Here is a 10,243-nt window from a genome sequence, read left to right on the forward strand (position 1 = left end):
TTTCAAAAAAGATGATCCTATATAATTTTTAAGTTTTCTTATTAAATTTTGGGACGTATATATTCTATATTTTCAGCAAAATTCCTGATGTGTACACTGTACACCTACCTACCAATAACAAAGTTAATTTTGCGAAGCTTAAATGTAAAATAAATCTGAACTTCAGAACAATGTTTCATACACTATGAAATAAATCCATTCTTAACTATTAAACAAAACTTAATATAACAACTGTAATCTAATGACAACACCTCTTGAGGAAATTTACCTTTTTTCAAAGGGACATATCGTGAAAAATAATATTTCATTTTTTTAATGTACACGTGTTGTCGTCTGAACAATCAGTTTTCTTGCTTTTTCTTTTTCATAGTTCACTCCAAATGTTCAGTTGTACCACTCCATTTCTTAATTGGCAAACAAAATGAAGCATAAATGTTATAACTGCTATACAATTTCATGCAGGAAATAGTCATTGGAACAGAGTTAGCAAGCTTGTATAATGCGTAAGTTACGTTATGCTATGTACTGATGTGTTTTCCTTTTGCTTACGATTCAATCCTTTTAATGTTTGGATGAAAGTGCAATTTATTTTGCCAAATGTTCTTCAATTTATTGAGGGTTTTGAGGGATGCTTGTACACGAACAGACTTTAACACACCTCTCCGTCATTTTCAACAATAGTTTATACCAATTCTGATTTCCAGCATTCTAGCCTCTAGCATCACCGATTAGTCCTAGAAGCAGCTGTATAATAATGACATAGTGTATCTAATACCAAACGTTAAAGGTACAGTCACCTGTGTGTGTTAATAGCATTCAATTTTTATGTGATTTTGCAAAAGTTGGTCCAACGTTATTGTTCGTTTTTAGCTCACCTGGCCCGAATGAATTTGTGCGGCGTCCGTCGTCCGTCGTCCGTCGTCCGTCTGGCGTCAACTTTTTACTTTGAACAACTTCTTCTCAGTAACCAAAAGGCTTAGGGTAATGATATTTGGCCAGAAGTATGCTGGCATGAAGGGCTACCAAGTTTGTTCAACTAAATGACCTTCATCCATTTTCAAGTTCACAGGGGTCAAATATGTTAAAATCTTTAAACAACTTCTTCTGAATAACTAAGAGGCTTAGGGAAATGCTAGTTGGCCAGTAACATGCTGAAATGAAGGGCTTCCAAGTTTGTTCAAATAAATGACCTTGATTTATATTCGAGGCCACAGGGGTTAACTATGTTTAAAACCTTAAAACGACTTCTTCTAAATAACCGAGAGGCCTGGGGTGATGATATTTGGCCAGTAACATGCTGAAATGAAGGGCTACCAAGTTTGTTCAAATAATTAACCCTTGAATAATATTCAAGGTCACAGGGGTCAAATATGTAAAAAATTTAAACAAATTCCTCTGAATAACCAAGAGACCTAGGGTGATGATATTTGGCCAGTAGCATGCTGGCTTGTAGGGCTACCAAGTTTGCTCAAATAAATGATCTTGACTTATATTCAAGGTCACAGGATCAAATATGTTTAAAACATTTTAACAACTTCTTATGAATAACCCAAAGGCCTAGTGTGCTTAAATTTGGCCAGTAACATGCTCGCAAGAACGGCTAACAAGTTTGTTCAAATGAATGACCTTGACATATATTCAAGGTCACAGGGGTCAAATATGTAAAACAAATTAAACAAATTCCCCTGAATAACCAAGAGACCTAGGGTGACGATATTTGGCCAGTAGCATGCTGGCATGTAGGGCTACCAAGTTTGCTCAAATAAATGATCTTGACTTATATTCAAGGTCACAGGATCAAATATGTTTAAAACATTTTAACAACTTCTTATGAATAACCCAAAGGCCTAGTGTGCTTAAATTTGGCCAGTAACATGCTCGCAAGAACGGCTAACAAGTTTGTTCAAATGAATGACCTTGACATATATTCAAAGTCACAGGGATAAAATATGAGTAAAACCTTTGAATGACTCCTTAATAATCAAAAGGCCAAGGGTGATGATATTTGGCCATTAATCTGCTGGGATGAAGGACTACCAAGTTTGTTCAAATTAATAACCTTCGCCCATATTCAAGGTCACAGTGATCAATATTCGTTTAAATCTTTAAATGATTTGTTCTGTATAACCAAAAGGTACAAGGTAATGATATTTTGCTAGAAGCATGCTCGGTTGGAAGACTATACACTCTGTTCAACCTAAGGTTCTTGTTCGACATTCAAGGTCACAGGCGTCATAAATGTGTTTAAATCTTTTAATATTCTTATGAATCAATTACTGATATTCTGCCGGTAGTTGTAATTTAGTCCACTTTTAAGATTACAATTGTGAGATTAATACCAGGTGAGCGATTCAGGCCCATTGGGCCTCTTGTTCTTATACAAATTCGTGGCATCGCACTGACAATAATATGAAACACACTAGTATTTACTTCCAACTTGTCATGATATATAAGATATTAGATCTAAAGCTTTTGTCCACAAATATCGAATTTGAAAATTTTCTAATATAACAGCTAATACAACGTTATTGTGTAGGTTGCGTTTGCGCTTGCCTAAGTGATCATTGCTGTTTTGTCAACAGAGGCAAATGACAACATGAATGATACACATGGCTATCAATTTAAAATTGAGAAGAAAACAACAGGCTGCCTGTCTGTGTATGCCAATGTAGTACGTCGCTTATTACCTTTAATTAACGTCCTATACTTATTTCTATGTATGTCAGTAACAATTGCATTGACATTAACATACAAATAGACATTTGTGTACGTTAAACCAAGATCGATAAGCAATACTAATGCTAACAAAGTAATTCTGATCCGAGGGCACCATTACTTCCTGATAGAGGATATTGATAACTCTCTATTTATCTTCTGAAGATCTGTCCGTTCCAATTGTGATTTAAAACTTACACATATATATAACGTAATAGCGAGTAACCCCACAATATACAACACACACACATTCAGACATTGTAACTTGATCGGAGACCGAGTTACCCTCTTTAAGCTGGTGACGTTAGAACAATAGACAGGTGAGCGGACTGTTTGCTCGAAATATCATGAACTGTATTGTCAAAATTACCATGCAAAAACTAGACCTACCGACCTGTAATGAATCTTTGATAAAAAGCTAACAACTTTATCGAGTGATTTTTGTCATGTAACCGATTTAACAAATATACCTGAGTTGGTTCTATTTATATGCTTCTTGGTATTGTGTGTAATTGATAGCATCGATGTAAAAACCGGACTTAAAAGGACCCCAATTATGTCATGTGATGTTTTACACTTGTGTCATTGGCTGTTTTATTAAAGACCTTCACAGTAAATTTCCATCACGTCATAGTGTGATTACAAATATGCTTAGATTTCTGAAATAGCGTCACTTTGTTCATAAGATTGTGGGGAGTATCAGAGAGGTCCGTGGTATCATCTCAATATTGAGGATTCTCCTTGGAAGGAGAGACTTCTAGTTTATAAATAACAATTTGGATGTTCTGAGGATATATGGCTAGTGTATCGGTGTAAAACTTTATATGAAGTCACCATCACGTAGTCTACTGGTAAACAAAAATAGACACTCATTCTGAGGAAATCCGGCTAGTCTATGTAAAACTTTATAAAAAGTCACCACGTAGTTAGTTTGGTAAAATATACATTTATTCTGAGGATATACGGATAGTTTGTCAGTGTACAACTTTATAAGAAGTCACCACGTAGACTACGGGTAACACAGACACCCATTCTGAGGATATATGGCTAATGGCTAGTCTATCAGTGTAAAAATTTATAAGAAGTAACCACGTATAGTCTATTGGTAAAATAGACACCCTTCCTGTGGATGAATGGCTAGTCCATCATTGTAAAACTTTACAAGAAGTCACCACGTAGTCTATAGGTAAGTACTGACATCGTATTAATTGTCTGTGCAAGGTAATTAAATGTCATGTTATACAATTCACCTGACTTGTATATCACTGCTTGGTTATTAAGAAGAGAGGATATGGCATGAAATGATTGTTAATTTGATTAACTTCTGTATACATTCCCAATCAATCTATTCTCTAGTAAATTTTAATTGCACCAAAAATATCAACGTATTTCTTGTTTAGTCCGTCTAAGTTAGGTCGTTAGGGACGCAACTGACGTCAGTCTATGTCTATATGTCTTCTTCGGAACACCTCGGCCGATTATCTCATCTTAGATGTACTGTTTTTAGGGTGAGGTGTTCCGAATGGTCCTGCGTAAGAGCACGGCAAATCGGCATAACACATCAATTTCTGTTGTGGCCTGACATCGATTTCTGTTGTGTTGTGTGTGAAACAATGTTTAAACTAAAATTGTACAACCAAATACTGCTTTATTGTGGGTATTTATTAAAGGATATGGGCCAAGATTTATACTTTTTGTAAATCATGGCGGAACCTGTAATACAGATCGCCCACCAACAAGCCTTCGGGTGTGTCCCGTCAATCCAAGGACTGTGTCGAATTCCTTACTGTTACTGGCGAGAATATAAGGTTACATGGTACACGTAGAATATGTTCATTACCGTAGATATAGTGTTAAGAAGCTGTACCTCGCATACATTTCTAATTCACCTGACTATACATCACTGCTTGCATGGTTATTAATAAGAGAGGATATGCCATTAAAACGATTATTTATTTGATTAAGTTCTGTATAATTTTCCAAAACAATTTACTAGAAAAATATCCACTTACTATGAGCAACATAATTATTTATTTATATTTTTTATTAAGAAAATGCAAATAAATAAACTCAGGGAATCCCCGAGAAAGAGATACATTTCATATTAAATTATTGGAATCAATGCATGTACTTCAGTCAGTCAAACTTTGATAAACACTGTAGTGCACTGGAGTTTACATCGTTGTGCACTGGAATTAAACTAGAGTTACCATGGTATTGAACTAAATTAAATATATTGTTTGCTGCGTGTGCACTACAAAGAGTATTCATGCTAAATTGACTGAATATCTAAATTGCGCTAGTTTATTTGAATACCATTACTATGGCAATCATATTGGAAGGAAATGATGTTTTTATTTTGTTTACAATTCGAATTGTTTTGTTGTTTGGATGAAAAATGCAGTTATGTTGGTCGATTTTCTTATTGCTTCGGTCATAATAAGAAGTATATGAGAATCGAGATGGTGATTTTATAAAAAAAAAATAAAAAAATAACCATGCTATTCCACTGAGACAGTCGGGTTTCCATTTTCATTGATAATAGCTAATTTAGACATTTTCTTGTCTTCCTCAACTTGGTGAGGTTCTTTAGAGAGTCTTGCACACGAACAGAATTTTAGGTGATTTTTCAAAAGATGTTCTAGCGTTATTTTCAATTTATTTTATCCGAATTTTGAACAACACCCTGATAATTCTTATACAGTATGCAATAGTGCCTGGCCCTACCTTGTGATGTTAGCAGACGTGTAAATTCGTTATTGATCTACTGGATCTTACTGTTGAATTTACCACTCATTTGCATGAAACGATTTTACCATGGCAGAATAGTCGATGACTGACCTTTCTATCTCCCCCTTTGTCCAGCACTATAGAAATGTAATGGACTGCGCCTCGCCTCCTGTCACCCAAAGATAAAAAATACATAAATAAAATTAGCTGATTTGTTGTATACAAAGTTATATATTGTTAATACTTTAAAATTAGATGTGAAGATTTTCCTGCTTCCCCTACCTACGTTGCTTACATGTCGCTTGTTACTTCCGTGATTGTTGTCGACTGCTGACGGACGGACACACATATAACACAGGGTTTCCAAAGATGCAGGTTAATGAATCAAATGGACAAGATTTATGGTCGCCATCATGATGTTGCAGGAAATATGCTATTTCTGTCTGTGATATAAGGTCGATGTTTTTTATTATGCTCATTAGAGTGCATTGTGGGTTTGTTGTCACTCCCGAGTTCGCGATGTGAGGTCGTGACATTGATTTGATTCGACTTAGATTTACATGGCTGGTGCCATCGATGAAACAGAGGACGCTTACCTTTCCGGAACACCTGGTCTTGTTCTACTCGTAGTTTTTCATGTAAATATTTCCTTTAATATTCTGCCCTATTTTTATCGATTTTAGTTTGAAATATGGTTATGTTGACATTTCGGTATTATCTTTTTTTTTCTTTTTTTATCTGCCGGTCAGATATCACATTTATTAGACAACTGGTATTGTTTTCTTTTACAAAGTTACGTATTTGTTACTGATAATTGATACTATAATATAAGTTGTGGAGTTTGATCTGCTGGTCAGATAACACATTGATTAGACAACTGAAATTGATTGACAAAATATCATATGCATTAGGATTTGAACATGTTGGGTAAGGTATCATAAAAAAATATATGGTCTCAAAACAATAAATATGTGTTCGCCGAGTGGTGAGAGTAACTTTCATATGTTACTCTAGATTTGTGTGATTTAAATACCAGCTACGACTTTCAACATAAATGTTCTATAGCAGGCGTGTCGAGAGACAAATATCTAGTCAAACTATGGTTTTCAAATATGAGGCGCAGAAGATTAATAGTCATGAAATTCTTGTAGAAATGCAAAATCTAAACCTGCACAGATAAAGCCAACAATGACATGCAGACATTGTAAACTTGGCATGTTGAGTGTTACAAAGCTCCATGTCTGAGCGGTGTACGGTACACGCACCTAGCTCCTGGTACAGTCTTCAGACTGCTCTATGTGAATGCTACTAAATAATAAATCTAAACACTCCAGTCGTTATCGCGTAATATTTGTAGTAATACACCTACAAGCAATGGCGGTACTTAGCTTTTATATGCGTATATCTGGTCTTGTAATATCCTTCGTAAAACCGTGATCACTATTGTCCTGATATAATTGGTGACGTGTGATAATTATTTTAAGTCAGTCTACCTGAGAAGCAGTTCTTTTGATAACGATTATAGAGGGTAATGTTTAAGCCTTCATATAGGATTTAATGAAGACACGAAATATGGCACAGGGTTTTCACAAAGATATTTGCACCTTGCGTTGTTTTGTTGGAGGAGATATATGTACAAAATTTTATTTATACACAAATATACCTTTCTCTCAGTTGTTGTATTCTTGTTATCTGACATGGAAAATGCATTAATAGCTTAATCTGAATCAATTACATTTAAATAAAATTACATTCTTACAATAATGTAAAATTCCGGATATATTGTCCAGTCCATCTCAAAAATTATAATTAACTCAGATCCGGATATTCTGTACTCTCCGTTTTGTATGTAGTTATGAGCCGGGAAAAATAAAAAATGNAGAGGTGTATTTTATTCAAAAGTGATCTTATGTAATCTTATTTATATTTGGGAAAACGTCCGTAAAATTATATACTTTTTATCACGTTCAATGTTCTTCCATATTAAGTTTACATGAAGTTCAATCCTCCATCTCCATATATATTGTCTGCAATTAGAATTCCTTAAGTTGATCAATACAATATCATTAAAAAATCAGCGTCAACAAAAATGTGTAATTATTGCATATATGTGTAAAATGTGTTTTTTACGTAAATATGACCGTATACATATATTACATAAACTCATCTTGTATCTCCATTATAGACGAACTACATTAACGATACTTTCATTATTATTAATTGTACGCTTATTAACCAGTATAAATTTTCAACACGTACATGTATTCATTTCACGGTACTCTATTGATTTACCGAGATTTCCTAAATGAGTCGAGTAAACATCTTTCGTGATGAAGTCATATAATAATTACATGATATTCATAAGTATTCAATGCTAGATATCTCTGCAACCAGTACAAAATACAATTCCCTTATGATGTAGGCATGTACATACACGGCTGTATCTCAATGTGAATCACGAAACAAACACCTTACAATTACGCCATTATTATATCACATTTTTGTATATCAGACTTTAACTATTCTTCCTCATTATTTACACAGAAAGTTCGGTCTCCACTACCCTAATATATTGTCTGTAACTAGAATTTGTAAAGTTGATCTGGTTTTTTTCAAGAAGGAAAATAATGCGCTATGTTGAAATCTTGACGTGATGCTAAATGTGTGTTCGCCCATTGGTAAGAATACATTTCTTATAATGCTCTATGTTAAGGTGAAAGTACCTGCTACGACTATCAATATAAATGTAATATGACATCATTTTTGAAACACAATATCTTGAGCTATAGTTTTCGAGATTTGAGATACAAGAGATTAATAATCAAGCAATTGTTGTCGAAATGTAAATTTTAAAAATGCACAGATTACCCTATCAAATCTCCATTCAAGCAAATGATGACTTAGTAGGTTGGTCCTGTTTTTAATTGTCTTTGGGTTGTCGGGGGACAAAATCTCACGCCAGAAAGACACTCCTCATACACCTCGCTCCTGTTAAAGACTGCGCAATAACAATGCTGATAAAAACAAATCAAATCTATGAACAAGTATTTTAATCATTTATCGCTGTTTTATTTAATGAATATGAAAATATGATGGTAAAAAGCCTATATATGCGTACACGTACATAACTTTAACCATGTACAGAATGTGAAAACTCGTTGGTGTGTGTATTTTGCTCTATCATACATACATAAACATACTGTGTATCATAAAACGCATCACTACCCCTCAGTCACACCATCGTCTCAAAACTATACCTTGTTCGGTTAATCTTCATAAGTGTGGTTCAAATATCTGCTTTTTTATAATATCATTTACATAATCTTTGAGAGGTGGTACTTCATGGTACTTCATCATGCTATTCTTTTCTATATGGGAGGTACAGAAGATTAAACGTCAAACACAATGTTATTGAATTGTAAGTTTAAAAGAACACAGACAGAACTTAAACTCTCTATCCAATGCATATTTTCATAGGTTTGACACGTTATTTTGATGATGTCTAAATGTGTTATCGTATGTCTGAAACGTGTACTGTATACGCACCTAGCAAGCTCCTGTTACAGACTTTAGACTGCCCTATGTGTATGCTACTCAATTAAAAAGCTAAATGGTCGCAATACACGCAACATGAATGTAGATATTCATGTACAAGGATACCGGAGTCCAGAGACTATATCAGGTTGACTAATGCTCCGTAGTCAAACCGTGATCACTGTTGTCCTGATATAATGGTATCGTGTGATTTATCAATGCTTCATTCATAACCACTCTACCGGAGAAGACGTTCTTCAGATAAGGATAACACAGATTTTTGAGACTTCACAATAAAGCGAATGTATAAAGGCACTATATATGGCATGGGGTTTTAACAAAGATACATGTATCGTGTTGATATTATGTCAAGTATTGTGCAATTATTCTCATCTCCCGTTTGTTTGAGTTAAATTCAATAGCATGTTTTTGAGAAGATACATAGTTTTTATTCTTGCAGAAATACACTGTTTTTCAAGGTTAATTTTTTTCCTCCATAAGTGGTGTTCAGTATTCTTACTTAAATTAAGGATATAGTCCCTTAAAGTCTATACCTACCTACTTTATACACAAACAACAAAGGCGTGGTTTAAGTTTATACATATAATTGAATTTAAACGTGTCAAACGATATTAGGTCATGTATACATTCATCACACTCACTGCTCTGTCATGCATCCTATACAGTACAACTGTAACACTCCCTCTGTCAATCCAAGAAAATATGATTATCATTATATAACATTGTAATATATCAACACATACAAATATTTAACATTTGGCCTTAAATGGGGGCTGGCATAATTTAAGCTAACGGTAATTCAGCTCACTGGGAATGACATGATATTATATGATATTATGCAATATCTATATACTGTTGCTTTCATGTCCCAGTGGCTGAATTACTAGGAGTATGCATGGGGATTATAGACCGAGTATGTAAAACTGTAGTGTATTCGAGCCGTGAGTCTCGAGAGGTGAGTCACCCAAGAGCCGTGAGTCTCAAGGGAAAACCCATGTGCCACACTCGGTCCGATGAACCCCAACTCCACTTAGATACAACCAGACTGCCAGGTCCGACAGCTGTACAGACCAGCCCAAGAGCCGTGAGTCTCAAGGGTTTCTTCGCCGTGAGTCGTTTAAACAGCCTGATTGTATACTACAAATGTATACTTTTTGAATAGTAAGTAATATAATACTTGGGGCCAAAGAACGTAACAATAGCCCGTAAAGCCGAAAGGGTTATTGAGTAGTGGATAGCCCTT

At 34.7% G+C, this 10,243-nt stretch overlaps 1 protein-coding gene across 1 annotated transcript in view; it reads left to right on the plus strand.

The window, feature by feature from the left end:
- Positions 1-3,224: 3,224 nt before the first annotated feature.
- LOC110450704 overlaps positions 3,225-10,243 on the plus strand; it is a 34,032-nt gene continuing 27,013 nt past the window's right edge. The window contains exon 1 of the mRNA XM_021498356.1: positions 3,225-3,901. The gene's annotated coding sequence lies outside the window, so the exon portion shown is untranslated. The remainder of the gene's footprint in view (positions 3,902-10,243) is intronic.

This window comes from Mizuhopecten yessoensis, unplaced genomic scaffold, assembly GCF_002113885.1.
Source record: "Mizuhopecten yessoensis strain PY_sf001 unplaced genomic scaffold, ASM211388v2 scaffold5459, whole genome shotgun sequence".
In the NCBI taxonomy this organism is placed as follows: domain Eukaryota; kingdom Metazoa; phylum Mollusca; class Bivalvia; order Pectinida; family Pectinidae; genus Mizuhopecten; species Mizuhopecten yessoensis.